Source organism: Diabrotica virgifera, chromosome 9 (assembly GCF_917563875.1).
Source record: "Diabrotica virgifera virgifera chromosome 9, PGI_DIABVI_V3a".
In the NCBI taxonomy this organism is placed as follows: Eukaryota; Metazoa; Arthropoda; class Insecta; order Coleoptera; family Chrysomelidae; genus Diabrotica; species Diabrotica virgifera.
In genome coordinates, this window is record NC_065451.1 from 212888152 (window position 1) to 212914129 (window position 25978).

The 25978-nt window shown below is 34.2% G+C and overlaps 1 long non-coding RNA gene across 1 annotated transcript; it reads left to right on the plus strand.

The window, feature by feature from the left end:
• Positions 1 to 14937: 14937 nt before the first annotated feature.
• LOC126892807 (uncharacterized) lies at positions 14938 to 25610 on the plus strand. The gene is made up of 2 exons (XR_007701008.1): positions 14938 to 15079; positions 25373 to 25610. It is a non-coding gene; the product is annotated as an uncharacterized LOC126892807 (long non-coding RNA).
• Positions 25611 to 25978: the final 368 nt, after the last annotated feature.

The window sequence follows — 25978 nt, forward strand, 5'->3', positions numbered from 1 at the left end:
CATTTTTATTCAGTTGTCATGCGAAGGCAACACAATCTTATTTTTCACTTAGAATACGGAGCGCAGTCCAGCACTCTGAATCGGCGATTTTCGACTCTTGTTGGAGTCTCATCAGAGAGAACGTAGGCCTGCTACTCCATACTCTAAGTGACCAACAACGAGAGTTTATCCCCCACACCGCAACTGACGTGAATGGATTAGGTGACTAGAGTCCTCTGGCAATTGAAAGGTAAAATTTTCAATCCTAATAGCGACATTAATAATATTGAAAAATATTAAAAATATTACTAAAAGATTTTTAAATTGAAAACTTATTGGTCCATTTCCCTAGTGACACCTCCAAGGCTTCTTAATGTTGCTATTAGGATTGAAAACTTTACCTTTCAATTGCCACATGACGCTAGTCACCTAATCCATTCAGGTCAGTTGCGGTGTGGGGGATAAACTCTCGTTGTTGGTCACTTAGAGTATGGAGCAGCAGGCCTACGTCTCTCCGATGAGACTCCAATAAGAGTCGAAAAACGTCAATTGAGAGTGCTGGACTGCGCTCCGTATTCTAAATGAGGAATAGGATTGTTTTGCCTTCGCATTGCAACTGAATAAAAATGGTATAAATTTTTATTTTTATATTAGTATTGCTCCTATAGAGTAACTAGGTCCATTTTCCGTTGGAACTTTACCAAGCTACAGACCGGGGTTGTGAATTGCATAGTGTAGAATTCATTCCCTTTTGTCTTCACTGCAGCATCCATTTGGCTTGCATATTGTAGAAGCCTTGGAGGTGTCACCAGGGAAATGGACCAATAAGTTTTCAATTTAAAAATCTTTTAGTAATATTTTTAAAAATTTTCAATATTATTAATGTCGCTATTAGGATTGAAAACTTTACCTTTCAATTTCCAGATGACGCTAGTCACCTAATCCATTCACGTCAGTTGCGGTGTGGGGAATAAACTCTCGTTGTTGGTCACTTAGAGTATGGAGCAGCCGGCTTACGTCTCTCCGATGAGACTCCAATAAGTGTTGAAAATCGTCGGTTCAGAGTGCTGGACTGCGCTCCGTATTCTAAGTGAAAAAAAGATTGTTTTGGCTTCGCATTTCAACTGAATAAAAATGGCATACATTTTTATTTCTATATTAGTATTACTCCTATAGAGTAACTAGGTCCATTTTCCGTTGGAACTTTACCAAGCTGCAGACGGGGGTTGTGAATTGCATAGTGTAGAATTCCTTTCCTTTTGTCTTCACTGCAGCATCCATTTGGTTTGCATATTATAGAAGCCTTGAAGGTGTCACCAGGGAAATGGACCAATAAGTTTTCAATTTAAAAATAACTTTACCTTTTAAAATTTAATAATTTAAACGCATTTCAGGCATTTGGTGTTCTTAGTAGAGCCTTTGAATTCATTTATCTAATCTTAGGTTATTGACCGATCGCAGTTTTGCTTTCAGAAAGCACTTGGAACTAGAGAGGCAGTTTTCGATCTCCATGTGCTTATACAGTACTGTAGAGACTTTGATAAGGATGTGTATTTGTGCTTTGTAGATTTTATAAAAGCAATTGACAATGTAAGTAATGAACAATTAATAGATATTCTGCGAAAGACAGGTATTGATGACAAGGATATTCGGATTGTGGTAAACCTATACTGAGGTCAAACAGCCAGAGCAAAAATTGGCAACGAACTAACTGAAACTTCGGAAATCAAAAGGTGTCCGGCAAGGGTGTATCTTATCCCCACTCCTATTCAATATTTATTCCGAGGAAATATTTAAAAAATGTATGGAAAATGCAGATGAGGGCATAAAAATAAACGGTGAGTTAACCAACAATATAAGATATGCCGATGACACGGTGATCCTTGCCAGTAGCGTAGATGAATTACAACAGGTAATGGAAAGCGTTAATTCAGTTAGTGATGAATATGCTATTTAATAACATGAAAAAGCTCTTCATAGTCAAAGATTTATCTCTTTCCATAAAACTACGTCTAGCTAAATACTACATTTTTCCGATCTTACTTATATGGTGTGGAGGCTTGGACGCTGACAGAGACGCTAACGAAAAAACTAGAACATGTCACCAACATTGAGGTAATCCACAAAATCGGAAAAGAGAAAGAAATCGTAGGCACAATTAAACAAAAAAACTCGAATATCTAGGCCATATATTAGACAGTAAAACCTTGGTTTCCTCGAAAGCGGCACTGACAAACTGAGACCGTAACACTGCGATGAATGGCGTCAGATTACGGTGAAAAATTTAAGGTTCTTCACTGCGGCAATGAAATTGTAGCACTACAAATTCCCGCTACAATGTTTTGTTATAAAATTCATTAATTTTAATCTTATCCCAAGAATAATATCTATTTTTCTAAAATATTTGGTGAGTTAATATATCATTAAAAATTCTAAGCCGTCCCTGCTTTTGAGTAATACCGTTTATTTCACAACATAGTAAAATCATAGGTACTTACTATAGTTTTATGCTGTCACACTTTCATTTAATTCATTTAATTTTATTTTTAGTTTTTTACTGTTTTACTGGACTTTACTAATACTACTTTTACTTCTACTTATTGTTTATATATGTATATTTTTTTGAAATTGGGGAAACCCGTAAATAAATAAATAAATAAATAAATAAATAAATAAATGTCCTGTTTACTTGTATAAACATTTATTATTCTAGAAGGATTCGTTGAGAGGTCCCAGTATATTTCCCTTGGTTTTGAGCGCTAAAAACCCTATGATATTATTGGTTTAGATCTTAAATATCCTGTAGTTTCTCTCCACCGATTGGTAATGTTCAGCCGAGAGAGAATCATCGGTTTGACGCGAGAGAGACGTGACGATGTAAGGTTCAGTTCTGAAAGCACGTTTGAAAGGTGAAGACCTTTTTGAAGTTATACTTCTTTACCGGCGATAGAGGGTAAATTTTTATATGGGAAAACCTAGCGACCGGGCGCATGCGCATTATAACTTTGTTCTGATTGGATGTTCAAATGACATGTCAAAAATTATTTAATATGGTGGCTGTGGCACAGCTGTAGTTAGATTATTTATGGTTGTTGCGTTTTAAAATTTGTGTGAAAAGAAACAACAAACAAAAGTTAGTTAATAGTTATACTGCCTTTTTAAATAGTTTTCATATACCTATATTTTTGGACTTTTGGACAAGGAAAACTCATTCTAATTTGGTAAGTACCTAGTTTTTGTTATAATCATATTGTAATTATACATTTGGATTAGGTTGAAATACATACATTTATTTTCTCAAGAATGCGGATTTTAGAGAGAAATCCCAAATTAGGTTTGATTTTTATTTTTAAATTATGATTTTTTGGCGTAGATTTATTTATCTAGTAGGTATGTAATGCTTTGATTTACATACTTAATTTGATTACCAACAAAAGTTCTACCAATCTTCATCTAATATATTGTTTTCTTACTGTTTTGTTATATTTTTATATTTTCTTCCACAAAATTTAAACTACATAATTTTCAAAACAATTGTCAAACAGTAAAACGTTCAGTTACCGTATTTTTCCACATGATAAATAATGTGCGATTGGACGAGTGAGTCTACGCTTCGATTACGAGTCAAAGCGGCACGAAATTCAAGGGTTCAATTCCCGATTCAAGTTTTATTTTTTTATTTTTTTATGCATATTATGATTGTAAGTATATTTGTTATATAATTTTTTTTTCAGCAAACGCGTATTTAAAATTTTTGCCAACAATTATTATCGTCCAGAAATCATTTTTTCTTTGTGGCATTTTTCAATGTGTTTGTGTGCGTTTTATTCTTTTATTTTTTTAAATTTTTGGTATAGTCTTAAAAATCACATAATATGTAGTAGAAGTATAACTTCTTACGTACGTACAAAGTACACACACATTCTTGTTTGTTAGAACTCACACAAAGAAACGCATTTTGCCGGCTTTAAAATGGTTTTCTTCTTATGGTAGAAGAACTAAAGGATTTGTAACTTGTCAAGGAATATTATTACAATAGTTTCACAGCATTTTACGTGGATATATTCTTGTGAAACAGTATTATTGTGTCGTAGTTATGCCTATGCCGGTAAAGTAGTGTGCGATTCTATGATTCCAAGCTTCTCCAGTTTTTTATGGTGATATATGGATTTGTTCATGTTTCCTGTAAGAATTCCCGTATTGAAGTACGCCCAGATGATATTATTTGGTATCAACTGATTCCTGTTTGGTCAAAATTTAATGTCTTCCCTCCCAGCTCCGTCTAGAATGGAAAATTTTGGTTATGTGCGAAGTGACGAATGGATTTTTGTTTTAAAAATGAAGGTATGAATAATGTTTATTTTAAATAATTCACAAGTGGATATTAATTTGGTAAAGGTTTTACATATTTAAATAGTTTGTTTTCAACATGGATTTTAATGGCAGTGACTTTTGACAGCCATAAGTCAAATTTTTGTTTTGGTACACTGCTAAAAATAAGGTTGAGAATTGTTAAATCATATATGTATTTGTTTTTATTATTCACTTTTTGTTTGAGAATATGTTTATTCTCAAAGTAAAAATAATAAGGTATAAAGGTTTAAATAAACATTATAAAATGTACACATTTTTATTTCTGTAACCTATGTTTTGGAAAATTATTAACCAGATAGCTAATACAAGCGAATTAAGTTTTAGAATAGAAGAAAATGATATGGCATAGAAGCCAATAATGGTAAATAATAGCCCAGTTTGACCCAATGAGGAATCTAAGATGAATGTCCCCCAGTTGGTTCTCATAAGTATGGAATATGTCCAGTAAGTACTCGATATGTGAATTTGAGGATTTTTCAAACGGCGTCCAAATTTCTTTAAATAGTAGGAAGGTCCTCAAGTCTGTGTAAGTATCCTTTGCTTATTTGGTTATTTCATTACTTCATTAAACCCTCTTAAAAATACAGGTAGTGGTTGGAAAAACGCTTCAACTTAGTCTTCTTTAAACCCTCCTACCCCTCCCAACGAACCTACGACCTGCCAACGCACAAAAAATGAGCTGCCGTATGCATGAAGCTTTATGTGTCTGTTCCTTCTACTAGCCCCATTTCGACCCCCAGTATCTTAGTAGATAGTCTTTCCTTAATCTCATTAGAGCAGACATGTAAAACGCTACAAAATGTGTAAACTCAGCAAGCAGTGGCTTCTAACGCATGCTTGGAAACCACTGCTATTATTTTGCGTGGTACAGTTTTTATGACGTCATTCATTGCAGTGTTACAGTCGTAGTTTGTCGGTGCCGCTTTCGAAGAAACACAGGCTTAAGCGTGGCCCAGGCAGAAGAAAACACTCTTGTGGTCTATCTGTTCATCTGTAAGCACAACTACTCGGTCATAAGAACAAATAGAAATGATACATGAGGTGTCTAATGAAAGCTTGTAACCCAAGGAGATGGTATTAAACCTAAAAAAATTACCTCAAACTTCCACTTTTAAATTTGTAAACGGAAGTAGTAATTTAAAATCGCCAAAATAGTACAAGCGATATATCATTTAACGCGCCTAGTCAAGGCAAGAACAAATATCTCTCGGTTTCATGCCTGTCTATCCGTTACTAAAGTATATATACTATTCACAAGAGTTATTACCAACAGACTAGGAAGTAAGTGGGATTTATTGTTACGGGTTAAAAGTCGTTAAGCAACTAGAAAGGATTTTTAAAAATCAGATTGTCATAATTTTTGCTTTATTGTCACAAGTACTGGCCTAAATAATTATAAAAATCAAGCTTCTATATTGTCATGAATATTAGCTGCTATCAAGCCATTTTTAAGTCCGAAATCATATAGGGAATCAGGCATGAAGTAGGCTTTAGGTATACATTGCTACCTGTCTAGTAAGTGTCATCTCTTTGTCGTTACCTGTCTAGTGTCATATCTTGTGCACTTTTGACTTTCACTTCATGAGGACAAGACTTGTCTTATGAAACTGTCTAAGGATTTTGAATCGGAAGTCATCCAGAGAATTAATCAAGAAATATTCAACTTTCTGAAGTTTTAGGGTATCTTGCTTGTCAAGGATTTATAATTCTCGGATATTTAGGTCTTAAAGACCTTTCTTTTTGGTCACACACTATCTCTAAGGTAAGCTTTGTTTTTTTAACACCTGATTCGTGGTCTAAAGGGAAACCTTTAGTAGTTTTAATTTATACCTTCTGCTCTTCTTGCATGCTGATGTATATATTCATTTCAGGCCAATTTTTCGTTCTCCCCTATTTATTGTATATTGTGGGTTTTTTGAGACACCTTTACCAAGGCCGACAAATACTTGGAGAAACTATTAAGTGCCCGTGGAAACATAAAGTGGAAATAAAGTAAACGAGAGAGTGGTGTGTTTTTTTCCCGTACGACAAATGAAACATCGACAAAAATATGAGGTAGGATCAGACCAATTTTTATCCTAAAAGAAAACGTTGTTTTACCAGTCTAAGCCGCCACCGCCACAAACAGTAGTCAGATAACTTATTTTTGTTTTTGTAAATAGTAACATTATATAGTTTTAAATAATTACAATATTAAAGTACGCTAAAAAGAATATTCTTCGAGGCAAGCATAAACATTATTTTTGGGCTTTTTATCTCTTTCTTTTGTTTTTATATTTTTAACTAAGATTAAATAATTATAGTTATAATATATTGATTTTATAGGTTTATAAATAAGAATAAATAGTTTATTTTCTCCGATTTGATTTCTTATTACTTGTTTGATTAAGTTAGGAAATAAAAGTATTTATTTATCTTCGCATAAAAAGAACTATAGAATATAAAGCTAGTAACATCGGCGAAGAGTAACATTCTATCAGTCAAAAGAACAAGCATGATTTAGAGCAGGATATGGCACGAACGGTCATATACAAGTAATTAAGAACTTAATAGAAAAGAGTGTTGGATATAACATTAGTTCTGATATTTGTTGACTGCGTTTGACACCATAAGTCATCAAAAGATGTTAAAAGCCTTAACAGAGTGTCGTATATATCATCGCTATATAAACATGATTAAATACATCTATCAAAATGCGAAAGCAAGCGTGAAACTGGCAGATTAAAAGACCACCGCATTTAAAATAAAACGAGGAGAGTGACAGGGAGACACAATTTCGCCAAAATTGTTTACAACATTATTAGAGCATATGTTTAAGAACGCAAATCTGAGTGAAAAAGGAATTAATATCAACGGAGAAATACTTAGTCATTTGAGAATCGCTGACGATGTTACCCTTTTCAATGACAGAATCGATGATGCAGTATCGCAACTGGAGAAACTATACCTAGGCTCCTTACAAGTTGGATTAAAAATCAACCATACAAAAATACGAATCATGACAAATCGTGTGTTAAGCGAAAAGATTTCAGTAACTGGCATGCCTATTGAAGAAACCACCTCTTATAAGTACTTAGGACATTAGATATTCATAGGAAGAGATAATCAAACTTGCGAACTAAGCCGCCGCATAGGACTCACTTGGGTGGCATTCGGCAAGCTGAGCTATGTCCTTAAGCCAAAAGTGCCTATGTGTCTCAAAATAAAAATCTGTGATCAGTGTGTGTTGCCAGTACTTACCTATGGTGCAGAAACTTTAACAATAACCAAGAAAGTAAGAACTAAAATTTGTGTTACCCAAAGAGCCATGGAACGCTCAATGTTAGACATTTCTCGTCGGGATCGAATTACGAACAGGGAGATAAGACGGAGAACAGGAGTGACGGATGCCATAGGAAGAATTATGACCCTACAGTGGAACTGGGCTGGACACATAGCTAGAATGTCGGATAACAGATGGACACAGCGAATAATACACTGGAGACCAAGACAAGAAGCATATAGAAAAGGAGGTCGTCCGCCAACCAGATGGTCTGATGACATCACACGGATCGACAGAAACTGGATGCAGACAGCACAGGACAGAAATGTATGGAGAAGACTGAGGGAGACCTGTATCCAGCAGTGGATAGATCCGGGTTGAATGATGATCTGTCACGTACCATAGCAAGCCGAGAGCAAATATGCACTTCCGGATTTTATATCTCTTCCCGTTAAAAAGTTGTAACTAGAAGTGCCACGTTATGGTCTCAGAAATAGTGCATGTTATAAATTAGCAGTTCAAAAAGTCCTAAAATATGTAGAACAAGAAAATCCCCAGAATGAAATTATCTTTTCTAATTTACTTTCAGTCCTTGAAAATTTAAAGTCCAACTCAATTATATTCTCATTCAGTTTTTATCTCACGTTTTCATTTCTCTGTGTATTAAGTTTACTAATGCCATAACTGTTCTGAAAACTTTTAGTTCGCTAGCTTGTTTTCGAGAGTTATCTGTTTGCGCCATTGCTTAACTTAATACTGTAATCAGGCTAGAGCAGGTAATATTTCAGGAGAAAATTCATTCCAATACTAAGTAGTTAATACAGAATAAGATAACGTTTTTTCAGAACGATGTCTACACTTATTCTGATTAGTTAATAGACAAAGTGAATTATTCAAAAGATAATCCTTTTAATTAATTTTCTGATTTTATTATATAACATTCTGATTAGTTAATAGACAAAGTGGATTATTCAAAAGATAATCTCCTTTTAATTAATTCTCTAATTTTATTATATAAAAATATAAATAATCATTTCATCTCATGACTATATACATAGGGAAATAAGATTTTTCTCGTGACACTGAACCCGTCAGGCAAACAACAGTTGTTTTGGTCTGGATCCCGCGTATGAAAAAAAAGTTGATTAATAGCAAGCTGAAAATTTGTTAATAGCTTAAGGGTATCTAGTCGGACAAACTTTAATATATGGGAACACTAGACCAGGGGAAGTTTTAATTGTGGAACAGGTTAAAAATTTGGAACGGTCAGACCACGAAAACGGCACATGTATTTTGTCCGACAGAACAGACTTAAACTCTCCGAACAGAGATTAAACTCTCATGCAAAAATCAGACTGCTATTTATCACCAAATGGGCGTTTTAATGAGTGGAACATGTAGAATATGTCAAATGACAGGAATTATGACAGGTGATAAATAGCAGTCTGATTTTTGCATGAGAGTTTAATCTCTGTTCGGAGAGTTTAAGTTTGTTCTGTCGGACAAAATAAATGTGCCGTTTTCGTGGTCTGACCGTTCCAAATTTTTAACCTGTTTCACAATGAAAACTGCCCCTGTTACAGTGTTCCCATATATCAAAGTTTATCCGACTAGACACCCTTAAGCTATTAACAAATTTTCAGCTTGCTATTAATCAACTTTTTTTTCATACGTGGGATCCAGACTTATATAGTATGAATATAGATAGATATTTCCTGCAGTCGATTTTTGGATTTAATTAGTTAAAACGGTAAATTTTCGATTTTTTCTCTCCTTTTGTATCTCGCCGTATTTGTTGCTTAGAAAATTGCAAAATGTCACAAATCTGTAATAAAGATATACAATAAAATTACTAACAAAATATAAACCAGTGCAATTATTAAATAATTACCACAAATATTATTAAAAAAAATAAAAAAATTATTTAAACAACAAATTAAATGGTTTATTTAACAATTTAATTTATTAATATAATGCATATTAGAAATTTACATAAAAAGTAGATACATGTAAATTAGAAAAGAAACGTCGAATCTCTATAAACGGAAGAGTAGTAAATAACATAAGATTCGCTGATGATACCGTTATAATGGCAGACACCATGGAATCGCTACAAGCATTGTTAAATAGAATTAACGATTATTGCATTTGATATGAACTCAAAATAATCAAGAAAAAAACTAAATTTATGATTGTCTCAAAAACACAACAGGGAAATGAAAGGTCAGTACTAGAGCAAACCCAAATAGAAAAAGTAAAGACATACAAATATATGAGAATCAGGGTTAATGACAAAAATGACCAAAGCAAAGAAATTAAAGTCCGAATTGAAACTGCAAGGTAAGCATTTATAAAATTGAAGACACTGCTTACAAACAAAGACCTTCAGTTGCCTCTCAAATTGAGGGCTCTAAGATGCTACATATTTTCTATATTACTATACGGAATGGAAGCTTGGACATTGAAAAGACCACACATAAGAAAACTAGACGCGTTCGAAATGTGGTGTTGTGGATTGTGGTGTTGGAAATTGTGGTGTTCGAAATATTGAAAATTCAATGGGTTCAAGGGATTACCAATGTTGAAGTGCTACGACTAAGGAGTTAGGAATTGTGAACAGTATAAAAACAAGAATACTGGAAAATTTGGGTCACATTACCAGAGGAGAAAAATATGAGTTGCTGAGAGTTATTATGCAAGGAAGGATCCAAGGAAGAAGAAGCATAGGAAGAAGACGCATCTCCTGGCTGAGGAACCTTAGAGAATGGTTTAACTGTAGTTCATTACTATTGTTCAGAGGAGCAGTCAACAAAGTGACCATAGCCATTATGATATCCAACCTTCGATAGGAGATGGAATTTTAAGAAGAAGAAACAATTAAATAAATAAATTTTAGAGAAAGATGTCGTGGTTTCATTAAAACTTGCGGTTACTTTACAGAATATACACTCTCTGTTTTCTCTCTGTTTTTGTTTATTTTAATCTCTACTAGCTGCATCCATAAAGTGTGAACTCAGTGTTTTCTTTGATAGTTTGCAATTCTAAAACTTAGAATTAGTCGCAGACCAAGTTGGTAATATAATCACACAATAAATTTTCCGCAAGACCAATTCCTGATAAAATATCGTCGGAAAATGCAGACATTAAACTTTTAGTTTAGACAAAGTGGTGGAGATTTAACAACAGGAAAAGTTTGTCTTTAAAGTCTTGAAAATATGTTAAAGAGTCTCAAGATTAAAGTTTTTGTATTTAAACGGACTTTTTAGTAATTTGTCAAATATATTCAATGCATATAAACGATCGTAGATTAGAGCTTAAATAGTTCAGGAAATTAGCAACACAAAGATAATTAAAACGCAAGAACTTCTCGATAGACATACAGCGCAGCGATACTCAACCTTTTTCTTTCCCGGGCCACATAGTAGCTATTGCCACAGCGTGCGGGCCACAATCAAGATGAAGTAGTATACAGGGTGTTTCATTGAGAAACGGAAATACTTGAATCGTCTTCTTCTTCTTGACTGGCTTTACAACTCGGGGTGAGTCTTCGCCGCATCCACTATGGCCCTCCATCGTCTGCGATGTTGCGCTTTGATTTGCCATTGTTGTACCCCAATCCTAGATAGATCGGTTTCAACATCATCCTTCCATCTTTTTCTGGGACGGCCCACTGATCTTCTACTGTCTGGTCTCTCGAAGAACACTGTCTTTAGCACTCTGTCTTCCTCTGATCTTACTACATGACCTGCCCATCTTATCCGATTAGCTTTTATATGTCTGACGATGTTTTCAGTACCATATAGAGTCATCAATTCAGCATTGCGGCGCCTTCTCCACTCTCCTGTCAATTCATCTCTTTGATGACCAAATATCATTCTGAGGACTTTCCTTTCAAATAACAGCAATTTATTTATTTCTCGCTGATGTAGAGTCCATGTTTCACTCCCATATGTAACAACTGGGCGAATAATTGACATGTACAGTCTTAATTTAGATTGTCTTTTCAGCAGCTTAGACCTTAATAATGATGATAGGGAGTATAATGCTCTATTTCCCGCAGCTATTCTTGCTGAGACCTCTTTTTCTATGTGATTGTCCTCTGTGATTACTGCTCCCAGATATTTAAACTCTTTTACTACTTCAAAGTTTTGGTCATTAATAGTTACGTTCTGCCTAACTCTTGGTCTTGGATTTTTGGTCACCAGCATATATTTCGTCTTCTCTTCATTTATTCAAAGGCCCAGGTTACCTGTTTCCTCCTCGAGCTGTGAAAACACCTCTCTTACGTCTCTTGTAGAATGAGCGACTGCATCTAGATCATCGGCAAAGGCCAACAATAGTTTTGATCCTCGATTTGCGAATCCCCCTGTTAGTTCAGACGATATTTTACTTATTGCGTATTCTAAAGCCAAATTGAATAGCAATGGTGATAAAGGGTCTCCTTGTCTAAGCCCTGATGTTATACTAAATGGCATCGATGTTCTGTTTCCTATCTTTACCTGTGCATATGAGTCTACCACGCACATTTGAGTGAGCTGCACTAATTTTCTTGGTATTCCCATTTCTAGCATTGCTAAGCCATAGTCTGCTTCTTTTTATCGAGTCATATGCTTGCCGGAAATCTACGAAGATTTGGTGTACATCTCGGTTGAATTCCCAGTTTTTTTCTAATATTTGTCGGATGGTAAATATTTGATCTATTGTTGACCTTCCACTTCGAAAGCCGCATTGGTAGTCGCCATTGCTCTTTATTTCCCTTCTTATGTATGGGTATTATAACGCTTCCATTCCATTCTCTAGGCATTTTCTGCTGTTGCCATACTCTGAGAATAATGTAATACAATTTTTGATGTAAAACGTTTCCTCCTTTTTTATCAATTCTCCATTTATACCATCATTTCCTGGTGTTTTGTGATCTTTAAGAGATGCTATTGCATTTGAATCGTGAATAGAGGTAAATGAGGCGGTTCTAGACATACTAAATTTATTGCTCCACCGACTTTATAACCGAGTTACAGGGTGTTTTATCGATTTTACCCATTTCTTTCTGGACCCATAACTTTAGAACCTCCTTGTATATTGTTTTGATATTTTGTACACATTTAGAACGTAAACCACCCAACTAATAATCACAAGAAAAATCCAGAACCGGATTAAACAAAATTATAAATCCATTGTGACCTTGAAACAACATCCTGTATATTAAAATTTTCAAAACCCGCTTGCACATTTGAAAAGAGCTTTAATGGAGCTTCCATTTTTTTTCACAGACAATTCAATGGACTTTAATTTTGAAATTATGTCGAAATTTTTAAGAACTCGAACTTTCAAAAAAAAAATTCGATATAATTTCAAAATTAATATCATTATTAAGAGGAAAACGAAAAGCCCTAGATACAAAGTTTACTACCTTTTAAACAATTAGAATAATTGAAATAAAATACAGTAAACAATATTTTAAATCCAAGACTTTTCGTTAATAAACTGCTTTCTGGCTGCATGCCGTATCTCCGGATTTTACAATATATAATCACAGAGACTGTGACGTTCCGTCACTTATCTAATTAATTATTAATGGGAACACCTTATTGGATTATTGTTAAAATTATTTTTTTTATAATATTAAAAACCCGTTCGCACAAAATTCCCTTAGCGACGTCATACTGGGTGTATCGTGGCCACATTGATATTTCGTGAGGTTGGTACTGACGCCTGTCGCCAGCTGTCACGAGGTCGGAACGGTGAAGGGAGGCCATTGACTTGGGAGTGTCATGTGAGTGCAGATGGCGGCGTGAATTTCTTTGTAAATTAAATAAGTTATTTCCTGTTGCATAGTTCAATTATTGCTATTGCAAGTTATATTTGTTTTTTTGGGTGAATTAAAGTGACGGAATAATGGAACTGTAAGAAAACGGATCTCACGCCGGTATGTTTTTTATAATAGTTTTTAAGATGGTATCATAATTTTGGCAATTATAGTTCTCATTATAGATTTAATTTAAATCAAGTCATCGATTGGTTTTATGTAGAATATTGCAGTTTCTATAATGTATCCAGAAAAGATCTTTAATAATATTCTTAATATGTGGTTATGTTCATCAAAATTTTCCAGTTCTGAAACTTTTTCTGACAAAAAAAAAATTTCTTTGTTTTGAAAAGTTCTTCCTGAAACCTATTAAATTTTACTTCATAGACTTCATAATTCTTTTCCCATATCTAGTATGTTCATATATTTTTACAGTACCTATTTCTTTATACAAAACATGTACAACTTCCTTTGAAAAAAAAAAACCAAATATATTATTTGTTAAGATAAAAAAAAAAGGACATTCTACATGTAAATTGTAATTCTCCTTGTCTATTCGAATCAAGGCCATATTTGTTAAAAGTCTTATCACAACCCATGGTTAAAATGTCAAGCTAGATAGGTTTTTTGGGTCAATGAAAGGTCGGTTTTTTGGAGTCTTCTAAAAACCTCCTCGTTAACTTGTCTTCCTACTGCTCTTTCAAACCTGTTTTATTAGAAATAAACTGGGAATATTTTTGTTTTTAGCCATTCTGGAGAAATCTCATTACTGATGGTAAACCCTCTCTAACACCGAGAGCAGACACTTCCAACGTTCGATCAATCAGGGAACAAGCCAAAGGATACCGTCTCCCATTTGTTTTTGTATTGATTCATCATCCTGCACCCTCCGAGGGTAGTTTCATTAGCTATTGGGCAGTTGCACCACTTCGGTGATAACTTCGTTCCACGGATTTGGTACCAGACACCAAGGATCGTTGTTGGAACATGTGAAAAGGGGTTTGTTTTGGGGGACATTTGTTCATACCAGTTAAAGACATATTTTTTTTTCTAGTAATATTCAGGACATTTCATACTTTCATAATTTAATTACACATATATGTTTTTCTTTCTCCACAAATTTAAGTACATTTTAGATATAACAGCCATACCTTACAGTTAGTAGTGTTCCCCAAATTTATATAATTCCTGGTAGAAGTTTCGAGCTCGAATATTCTCCACCTACATGTTCTTTTCACTTGGTTTGTATTAATTTTAGACTTGTTTCCTCATTTAATTTAAAAATAATATTAGTTCAATTCACCTAAATTTAAAATCATTTAACTTGCTTCATAATTTTCAATTTTTATTAGATTTTTTGGTAAATATTATTTAACTTTCGCTATTAAACTTTTTATATTAAATTCGAATAAATCCCTAGTACCCATCCCCTCAGGAAGGTACTAGTTTTACTTGCTGTTAGTATTTAGAACCACTAGTCAGAAAAGGATCTTTGTATCCAGTACTAAGTTGGTTCATTTAGGGACTTGTTACCCATCAACTCATTGAGAGTTGTATAATATATATTATATACATTAGGTATTTTCATTGTTCTAATATCAGGTAGTATTCAATTAGGGTGTACGTATTACAATCGTACAAGTGTTATTTGGTGAAGGGTTCATACTAATCTAGGTGTAGTTTGTACTTCCTATATTAGAGGTACTCATTTGTAAAAATTTTCTAACCTCATTCACATTATTGTTACATTATTTAATTGTATAAATCTGTAAATGACTTTCACTAGTATCTACCATTTCTTGTCATTTTAGAGTCACATACTAGTCACTTGTTTTAACTCAGAGATTGTGAATATCTAGTAGTTATATTTAATAAATATATACATTTATTGTGAATTTTTTTTTAATTCTTTAAATTTATACATTTAATATACTTGTACTACAAATTTAATATACTCTATAGCAGCGTAGAATACCTGGAAGAGTGTTAACCTAGTTAGCCTTCTTCTGGCGCCCAAAAATTTATTCTATTTTCATTATATTATTATATTTACTCTATCTATCTTCTGAACATTATCTTAATATCTTCTTTTCTAGCCATCATTATCATTTCCTTTAATTTATTGTCTGGTCAAAAATAGGCGTGCAAATTGGCAGAATCCTTCCTTGAGTGTCAAGTGGCCATTCTCTTGCATATTTAGCTAGCCATTCAAGTTACATTTATCTATTCATAATTTTTTCATCCCCTTTCTCTATCAAGTATACTGTTTTCATTTGCATAGTTCCATACTAGTACTACTGCAAAGTAGTATTCTAGTTACTTCGGCTTCTTCAACGTAGAAACCATCCATTTTTGTTCCTTTGGCTACATTAAGTAGGTCTTCTTTTTCCTACGTCTGTTTGGAGTTTATCACTCTCTGTGCATTCACTCCAACAGAAAATCTTCTTCTTTCTTGTTACATCGGCTTCCCAACGTGGTGCCTTATTTTTGGTCTAAGACAGTTCATTTAGGTCATTTCTTTTCTTTTATCTGAAGTTTCTTTGTTATTTCCGTTGGTATATCTATACTCATTTTATTACTTATTTATTTTATCGTTAATATTTTCTGATATTTATCAGGTATTCTTATACGCTGTATTTATTTATTTTTTTTCCATATTTTGAGACCTCATTATAGTTTATGATTGTGCAACTCACATTCTAGATTAGATTTTGTATTTTATTGGGAACTTATATTTAATATTGCTATTACTTATATTACATACAACATATATTTTATTCCTCCATCCAATAGTGGTATATTTGGAGGTACACTTAAGCGTTGATCATATATATTTTTTTTCTAGAGTGGTAGTAAGTTACATATAACTAAAAATTTATTTCCAGTATTTAGGTACTAGATTTTCTTAAGTATACTTTATTTACTGGATCATTTATTTATTTACTTGATCTTATTTATTTATTCGCTTATATACCTGATAATATATATTTGCTGGCCGTTTTGATTTTGTTGGTGTGTTGCTAATCTTTTCTCAGTACTTATATATTCTGCGTGCAAACTTAGTTATATTTCATACTTCTGATCTTTGGACTGTTTGTCAATAATTTTGTTATCATCATGTGTGCTTTTAAAGTGGAACATCTTCTGGTGGACGAATTGGACTATGAGTTGAATATTAGGGACGTAGTACCAGAGGAGTTGGCAACAGTCGATAGAAAACGCAATCTTCTGCGGGGTGCTTTAAAACAAGAAGCAGGCAATAGGAGTTTTCTCCAAATTTCAGCTGCACATATTCCTTTTGAGGAACAACAGAAAGGAATCTCTGAAACATTAGACAGCTTGTCTAAAAAAATCGAGAAGTTTCGGGGAACTGTAAATGATGCAGAATACGCGCGATTAACATCTCGTTTAGCCCATATTTCTGGCCGTGTACACTTGTTACACTGTGCTACTGAAGAACAGGAACCTTTTAAGAAGTCTGTTTCTCTTAGAATATTAACCCTAGAGGGTGAACTTGATTCTAGAGTTAACCCCGTAGCTACCTCTACTCCTAATGCTCCCGTCAACGTATCTAGCTTCACCTACCCCAAACCTGTGCAAGTACACAAATGGGGTATTTCATTTTCTGGTGAAAAACAGCACACTGATGTAATGTCGTTTTTAGAAAGGGTTGAATGTCTTCGTGTGTCTAGAGGTGTCTCTGAAGAGGATTTGTTTGCTGCTTCTGCTGAACTGTTCACCGGTCCAGCTTTTACATGGTTTATGAATAATAGGGGTAGTTTTTCTTGTTGGTTGGATCTGATTAAAAGGTTGAAGTCAGATTTTCTTCCTTACTCATTCCAGGACGATTTACTAGATCAAATTAAAAATCATAAGCAGAAACCTGGGGAATCTGTTACTATGTTTATTAATACTATATTAGGTATGTGTAGTCGTCTAGACACTCCTTTGTCAGATTTATCTAAAATTAAAATTATCCTTAAGTGTCTATTACCCTTTTACCATCAACAATTAGCTCTGATGGACATTCAGAACATTGATGACCTCACTGTAAAGTGCAAACGTTTGGAGGAAACGTTATCCTGGTCTTCTCAACCTCCATCCACATCTAGATCCTCTTCTAATTCTTCTTCTCAGCCAACTTCCTTTAGGCAACGTTCTTGGCAAAATAAGGGTCATGAACATAATGTTTCTGTTGTTAGTTCTGTTGTCTGCTGGAATTGTGGTCAGGTTGGCCACCCGTTTTACAATTGTAGGATTCCTCAAACCCGTATTTTCTGCCATGGTTGTGGCCTAGAGAACACCCTTAAAAGGAACTGTTCTAAGTGTTCGGGAAACGAAATGTCGGAGTTCCGTCCCCTGAGCGTTTCTCCGTCCACCTCCCAATCAGGGAATCAAACTCCATCAGACAACGAGACCGTCGTCCCAAGCACACCCAGCAACTCAAACCCATCTTCCAGTCGGAAAGGGAAGAGAGTACCGTTCAAGAAACAAGCACACACCACAAATCAAAATCAGTCCAGAAATTAACTTTTTGTCAGGATACGTTGAATTCGCAGGGTTCACATGATTACAAATCCACAAATTCTTCTTTAATTAGTAGTGTTAAGCATAATAATAATTTTGATAGTGAAGTAGTTCCATATAACGGTTGTAGCCAACCAAATACTTTAGACTTAGATATTAATTCTCTATTGGTTAGGAAACAAAATGATAATAGGCCGTATCTACCTATACAAATTTTAGGACAACCGTGTTTAGCTTTATTAGATAGTGGCTCTAATATTTCTTTGATAGGGGCACATTCATTAAATTTATTGAAAATTGCTAATATTCCCATTATGCCCATTTCATCCTTGCAAGTATCTACAGCAGATGGTACAGTTCAGTCTATTACAGGCAAACTCCAAATTGAAATCACAGTGGCAAACTTATGTAGGCAAATTACATTTTATGTTATTCCTTCTGTACAGAATTCTATAATTTTAGGTATGGACTTCTTCAATGCATTTAATAGCACCTTAAGTTGTTCTGATTTTTCTTTTTCCATATCTGAATTCAATCTGTCTACTCTTAGTGCTATTCATGATTTTTCCAGTTTATCTAGTGCTGAACAAAGGCAATTGGAGAATATGATCTCTCAGTTTACTACTATTTCTTCAAATGACAAACTAGGTCGTACTTCATTAATATCTCACACTATTGAGGTGGGAAATCCTACTCCCTTCAGATTATATCAGTATCCCATACCTCAAGCCTGGCAGGCAGATTTAGAAAAAGAAGTAGATTCGATGCTTGCTTTAAATATCATAGAACATTCAACGTCGTCCTATTGTTCCCCACTCTGGTTAACAAAGAAGAAGGATGGATCCTTCAGGATCTGCTTTGATGGTCGAAAACTAAACAGTATCACCACTAACAGGGATGCTTATCCAATTCCCCGAATCGACGTGATTTTGAGCAAACTTCAGAATGCCAAATATATCTCTTCGATTGATTTGTCTAAGGCCTTCTTACAGATCCCACTGAGTGAAGAGAGCAAGAAGTATACTGCTTTTGCTGTCAGTGGTAAAGGACTGTTCCAGTTTGTCACCATGCCTTTCGGTCTTGTTTCTGCTCCCCAGACAATGTGTCGTCTGATGGATTTAGTCATTGGTCCACAGTTAGAGCCCTATGTTTTCTATTATTTGGACGATATTTTGGTTGTCACCCCTGATTTTGCCCTTCATATGGAAATTTTAGATAAGTTGTTTTTACGTCTTAAGGAAGCTAATTTAACGATTAATTTGGATAAGTGTCAGTTTTGTCGCCCTAGTCTTAAGTTTTTGGGTTATGTTGTTGATAATCAGGGTCTAAGGACTGATCCTGAGAAAATAGTTGCTATTAAGAATTTCCCTATACCTAAGACCACCACCCAAGTCCGTAGGATATTGGGAATGTGTGGATATTATCGCCGGTTTGTACCTTCGTACTCTACCTTGTTGTCACCCCTTACTGATCTTCTGAAGAACAGGAAAAAAGGGCAGACCATTACTTGGACTCCTGAGGCCGATGAAGCTTTTAGGCACGTTAAAGAGGCTTTAACTAGCGCACCGGTTATGATGTCACCTAATTTTAACGAGCATTTTTATTTGATGACTGATTGCTCTAATACTGCTTCTGGTGGCGTGTTGTTTCAGTTGAAAGATGGCTCTGAACATCCCATAGCCTACACGAGTAAGAAATTAAATAAGGCCCAGAAAAACTATTCCACCACGGAGAAAGAACTCTTAGCTATCATACATGGGTTAGAAGCATTCCGTTATTATTTAGAGGGTCGTAATTTCACTATAATTACGGACCATAGTTCCTTGGTATGGCTTCATAGTATGAAAAACCCATCTCAGAGACTTTCCCGATGGATATGCAAACTGGCTGCCTATTCATATAAAATTGTTCATCGAAAGGCCAACGGTGTAGTGGTTGCTGATGCTCTTTCCCGTGTCCATGATCTTAATGTTTTAGATTTGTCCACATTAACTCCTGATGAGTGGTATCACAATATGATTGATAGGGTCACTCAAGACCCACAAAATTATCCTGATTTTAAGGTAGAGAACAATATACTGTACAAACACATCTTAAGTCCTATAGAGTCCTTATCCAATATGTCGGAGTGGAAAATAGTTGTACCTACACCAAATAGGGAAAATATTCTGCATATGTTTCATGATGAAGTTACAGCTGGTCATTTTGGGTTTTATAAGACTTATCACCGTATTGCTGAATTATATTATTGGCCTGGCATGCGGAAGTCTATTAAAAAGTACATTTCTAAATGCATGGTTTGTGCTACTTGTAAACCAAGTAATTTACCACAAGCTGGACTTATGGGGTCCTTCAGGAACATTAATTTTCCTTGGCAGATGATCTCAATGGATCTCATTGGACCGTATCCTCGGAGCTACAAGGGTAATACCTATTGCTTGGTAGTTGTGGATTATTTCACCAAATTTCCTTTAGTTTGTCCTCTTCGTCAGGCCACAACTCCAGCAATTTTGAAATATTTGGAGGAACAAGTCTTTTTGGTGTATGGTGTTCCCCAAATTGTGTCATGTGACAACGGTCCTCAGTTTGTATCAAAGGCCTTTAAAGATCTTTTAGCTAAATATAAGGTTCAGAAGACCTTTTATAATGCTGCCTACCATCCTCAAGCCAATCATACTGAGAGAGTGAATCGCAGTATCGTCACAGCCCTTAGGTCCTATACATTCCCAGATCACAGAGCTTGGGATCAATATATCCATTCCATAGCTCAAGCCATAAGGACATCTGTCCATGAGGTGACCCAATGTTCTCCGGCATATCTCAATTTTGGTAGAAATGTTGCTTTATCTGGTGACTATTTTGGTGCAATTTCAGACACTTCCACAAATCTCCCTCAGATATCCGATAACCTTCATCGCTTAGATGATCTCCAGACTCTACCTCAAATTTTTTCTGACATTAGGAAGAAGTTAAAAACTTCCTATTTAAGGAACCAGCAGCAGTATAATTTGAGGAAAAGAGATCTGCGATTCTTCGTTGGAGATAGAGTGTTGAAGCGAAACTTTGTAAAGTCTAATAAGGGTGATGCTATTTCGGCAAAATTTTGCCAGAAATATATTCCCTGTACGGTTGTGAAGGTAATATCCCCTTTAGTGTATGAATTGAAGGACAATTCGACTAACAAACGAATTGGACAATTTCACATAAAGGATTTACTGCCTGATAACACCAGGGATGAGGTTGATTCGTCATCTTCGGAAGAAGATTAACTTTATAGGGTTGTTAGAGCTAACCTCTTCCTCTATTTGTCTTTAGCTCAATCCTTATTATTATTTGATATTATAGTCTAATGTTGTATTCACCATATAGGGCAGGTACATAGCAATTTTATCTTTTGGCATTGTTGTTAGCTGACTTCCAATTTAGGAATCATTAGGTTAATAATTTATGTAATACTCTTATGTATGAGCTTATCATTTTTTTTTGTATTATTAATGGTGCCCTTTAATTACCATGAGTCAACATATAGCAACTAATCCTGTCGGTAGGATTATCTATTTAATAAGAACTTCACTTGTATTTTTAGTGTGTACACCTCACACCTTATTATAGAAGGGTGTTGATTATTATAGATTTATATTTGAATATGTAGGCTCATACAAGTAAGTTGGTTTAATATTGATATTTATTATGGAACTATGGAACTAACGATATTATACACTACTTATCTCAGGTTGTGTGTTTTATTTTTGATATTTGATTACATACTATCTTTTAAATATATCCTTTATTATCTTCTTATTGGATTTGCCATATAGGAAAGATGTTGTGGGTCTTAATTTGATATTGGTTACTGTATTGATATTTGTCACGGATCTCTTGAATACTTTGTAATAATTTATATCTTTATGCCCTAGACAATATGATTCTGGAATTAGTTTGGAATTTTGATGTGTGTATGGATTTCTTCTTCTGAACTAGTCTGCCAATACTCTGTTAATTCTAGATAGTGAATACGTGGGTTCGAAATTCAGCAACTGATCACTGCTATCCGATTTCGTAACCTATGTCTTCATGGCAGAGTACGCAGACGTCTATTCGTCATCACATCCTTGTGTAATTAGTCTAATTATTCCAGTTACATGTTTACCATTTGATAGGGAAGTATTTAGTTTATATTATGTCTCGTACTTCATAGTATGTTTTGTTGTTGACTATCCCTATACATAGTAGTTCGTTAATTTGGTGTTTGGGGTGTTTAGACAAATGATTAATTTTTTTTAGTATTTTCCCACTTCTTTCCTTAGGCATCAGTTGTTGTTTAGATTCAGGAATATTTCCTGGATAATTCTATGTATGCGAGAACCCATGAATCTACAGTTTTATTTAAAATTGGTTGCACGTTCTCAACATATTTTTTTTTCTTTCTATCATGTATCATGGTGTCATAGAACTTGTAAGTTCTCTATTTAGATTTTATTATTACAATTGGTTCTTTACCTATGTTTGGTTATTCTAATACCCCTGTTGTAGCAAGATGCTATAATTAGTGTGAATACCAGCATGAACCAATTTTAGTTCATTTAGTATTAGTGAGAATTGGTCCAAAAATCTTTCTGATCGTTCTTCTTTGGATATGCTCTTATAAATCTGGTGTCCATTGATAGTCCGATTTTGGATTAAGTGTCCGATTCTTCACTTATTTTGTTTATTCGGTTGGATAGGTTCGTGTTACCGGATGTGGGTGTACGTAGACCTAATTTATTTCTATGATTTAGTATTGGTGTGAATTGGTCAATAAATCTTCCTGGTCGTTCTTCTTTGGATATGCTTTTATGAATCTGGTGTCCACTGATAGTCCGACTTTGGATGTCTTTGAGTGTCCGGTTCCACATTTATTTTGGTTAATGAGTTTGGATACCTTTGGTATGTTTATTATTTGTATTATTTGATATTGGTGAGAATCGTTCCATAAATCTTCCTGATTGTCCTTCTCTGGATATGCTAGTACGAATCTGGTGTCCATTGTTAGTTCAGTTTTGGATTAAGTGTTCGATTCTTCACTTATTTTAGTTATTGATTTCTTTGGTCTTACTTTAGTATATTTACTTGCGTTATTGTACGAATAGGCTCACACCTTTGCCTGGTTGTTCGTCCTTGGATATACACTTTATAAAGCTGATGTCCCTGGATAGTTCAATTTTGGATTTAGGGCCCATTCGACATTTATTTGTCATTATGAACTTTAGTAAATTATTTAGTTTATCTTTGGCTTTTAGACAAAATGCCGAGGATATCTTAATATCACTTCGAGTCATCTGTTACGGTTCATGATATCTGCTGCAGTGACCATCCTGCTTTCTCCTGAGGCATGGTTTGTGGTTATTTGTAATCTTGCGAATCGACGAGAAATAATACACTACTACTACTTTAGTTTAATATTTAGAGATATAAAAAAAAAAAAAATTTGATTAAATTTTTTTTTCTCCCAGTAGGAGGAGAATGTGACGTTCCGTCACTTATCTAATTAATTATTAATGGGAACACCTTATTGGATTATTGTTAAAATTATTTTTTTTATAATATTAAAAACCCGTTCGCACAAAATTCCCTTAGCGACGTCATACTGGGTGTATCGTGGCCACATTGATATTTCGTGAGGTTGGTACTGACGCCTGTCGCCAGCTGTCACGAGGTCGGAACGGTGAAGGGAGGCCATTGACTTGGGAGTGTCATGTGAGTGCAGATGGCGGCGTGAATTTCTTTGTAAATTAAATAAGTTATTTCCTGTTGCATAGTTCAATTATTGCTATTGCAAGTTATATTTGTTTTTTTGGGTGAATTAAAGTGACGGAATAATGGAACTGTAAGAAAACGGATCTCACGCCGGTATGTTTTTTATAATAGTTTTTAAGATGGTATCATAATTTTGGCAATTATAGTTCTCATTATAGATTTAATTTAAATCAAGTCATCGATTGGTTTTATGTAGAATATTGCAGTTTCTATAATGTATCCAGAAAAGATCTTTAATAATATTCTTAATATGTGGTTATGTTCATCAAAATTTTCCAGTTCTGAAACTTTTTCTGACAAAAAAAAATTTCTTTGTTTTGAAAAGTTCTTCCTGAAACCTATTAAATTTTACTTCATAGACTTCATAATTCTTTTCCCATATCTAGTATGTTCATATATTTTTACAGTACCTATTTCTTTATACAAAACATGTACAACTTCCTTTGAAAAAAAAAACCAAATATATTATTTGTTAAGATAAAAAAAAAAGGACATTCTACATGTAAATTGTAATTCTCCTTGTCTATTCGAATCAAGGCCATATTTGTTAAAAGTCTTATCACAACCCATGGTTAAAATGTCAAGCTAGATAGGTTTTTTGGGTCAATGAAAGGTCGGTTTTTTGGAGTCTTCTAAAAACCTCCTCGTTAACTTGTCTTCCTACTGCTCTTTCAAACCTGTTTTATTAGAAATAAACTGGGAATATTTTTGTTTTTAGCCATTCTGGAGAAATCTCATTACTGATGGTAAACCCTCTCTAACACCGAGAGCAGACACTTCCAACGTTCGATCAATCAGGGAACAAGCCAAAGGATACCGTCTCCCATTTGTTTTTGTATTGATTCATCATCCTGCACCCTCCGAGGGTAGTTTCATTAGCTATTGGGCAGTTGCACCACTTCGGTGATAACTTCGTTCCACGGATTTGGTACCAGACACCAAGGATCGTTGTTGGAACATGTGAAAAGGGGTTTGTTTTGGGGGACATTTGTTCATACCAGTTAAAGACATATTTTTTTTTCTAGTAATATTCAGGACATTTCATACTTTCATAATTTAATTACACATATATGTTTTTCTTTCTCCACAAATTTAAGTACATTTTAGATATAACAGCCATACCTTACAGTTAGTAGTGTTCCCCAAATTTATATAATTCCTGGTAGAAGTTTCGAGCTCGAATATTCTCCACCTACATGTTCTTTTCACTTGGTTTGTATTAATTTTAGACTTGTTTCCTCATTTAATTTAAAAATAATATTAGTTCAATTCACCTAAATTTAAAATCATTTAACTTGCTTCATAATTTTCAATTTTTATTAGATTTTTTGGTAAATATTATTTAACTTTCGCTATTAAACTTTTTATATTAAATTCGAATAAATCCCTAGTACCCATCCCCTCAGGAAGGTACTAGTTTTACTTGCTGTTAGTATTTAGAACCACTAGTCAGAAAAGGATCTTTGTATCCAGTACTAAGTTGGTTCATTTAGGGACTTGTTACCCATCAACTCATTGAGAGTTGTATAATATATATTATATACATTAGGTATTTTCATTGTTCTAATATCAGGTAGTATTCAATTAGGGTGTACGTATTACAATCGTACAAGTGTTATTTGGTGAAGGGTTCATACTAATCTAGGTGTAGTTTGTACTTCCTATATTAGAGGTACTCATTTGTAAAAATTTTCTAACCTCATTCACATTATTGTTACATTATTTAATTGTATAAATCTGTAAATGACTTTCACTAGTATCTACCATTTCTTGTCATTTTAGAGTCACATACTAGTCACTTGTTTTAACTCAGAGATTGTGAATATCTAGTAGTTATATTTAATAAATATATACATTTATTGTGAATTTTTTTTTAATTCTTTAAATTTATACATTTAATATACTTGTACTACAAATTTAATATACTCTATAGCAGCGTAGAATACCTGGAAGAGTGTTAACCTAGTTAGCCTTCTTCTGGCGCCCAAAAATTTATTCTATTTTCATTATATTATTATATTTACTCTATCTATCTTCTGAACATTATCTTAATATCTTCTTTTCTAGCCATCATTATCATTTCCTTTAATTTATTGTCTGGTCAAAAATAGGCGTGCAAATTGGCAGAATCCTTCCTTGAGTGTCAAGTGGCCATTCTCTTGCATATTTAGCTAGCCATTCAAGTTACATTTATCTATTCATAATTTTTTCATCCCCTTTCTCTATCAAGTATA